Genomic DNA, 690 nt, shown 5'->3' with positions numbered 1-690 from the left:
TGATCCACCCGCCTCAGCCTCCCAAGGTGCTGGGATTACAGGTGTGAGCCACCGTACCTGGCCGAGAAAAGCTATTTCTAACAGAGGCATGTCAACCAATTAATGTGGAAGGAATGACAGAGCTTAGAAAATCACCACTGGCAGCCATCAGAATAAAAATTCAGTCAGGAACCATCAATATATTATAAAACCATTGGGTGGAAAAATTCTAAACTGGGTAAAGCTGTGTTTCTGTAACCTTAAAGTGTCAAAAATACATGAATTACAAAGAGAAAAATAATAACTTCATGTTGGAGAAACTCGACAAATGCCACTTTACAAGGCAGTGGAAACTAACAGGACAGGTGATGGGGCTGGTGAGCATTGCCGGCTGCTGCCGCGACACACAGAGGAGAACACAGCGGCCCTTCTGCAGTATTTTGGCAAAAATGTACAACGTGAATCCGATCATGAGTATGTCAGACAAATCCAAGTTGAGGAACATTCTGCAAATCAACTGAAAAATACCAAAAAGTCAAAAGAACACAAAAGATAAGAAAAGACCGGCACACTGTTCCAGAATGAAGGACACTACAGAGGCCTGAGGAATCCGTGTGATGTGCAGTCCTGGGTTGGGTTTTGGACAGAAGGGAACAAATCAGCTGCTTCGTGTTCTTGGTTGTTCTTTCCATGAAAGGAATTAAGACAGTT

The 690-nt window shown here is 43.2% G+C and overlaps 1 protein-coding gene across 2 annotated transcripts in view; it reads left to right on the top strand.

Moving 5' to 3' along the window:
* CNTNAP3 (contactin associated protein-like 3) overlaps nucleotides 1-690 on the top strand; it is a 229,914-nt gene that overhangs the window by 204,952 nt on the left and 24,272 nt on the right. The window lies entirely within an intron of this gene.

Source organism: Mandrillus leucophaeus, unplaced genomic scaffold (assembly GCF_000951045.1).
Source record: "Mandrillus leucophaeus isolate KB7577 unplaced genomic scaffold, Mleu.le_1.0 Scaffold862, whole genome shotgun sequence".
In the NCBI taxonomy this organism is placed as follows: Eukaryota; Metazoa; Chordata; class Mammalia; order Primates; family Cercopithecidae; genus Mandrillus; species Mandrillus leucophaeus.
This window is presented reverse-complemented; position numbering and strand designations above follow the sequence as displayed.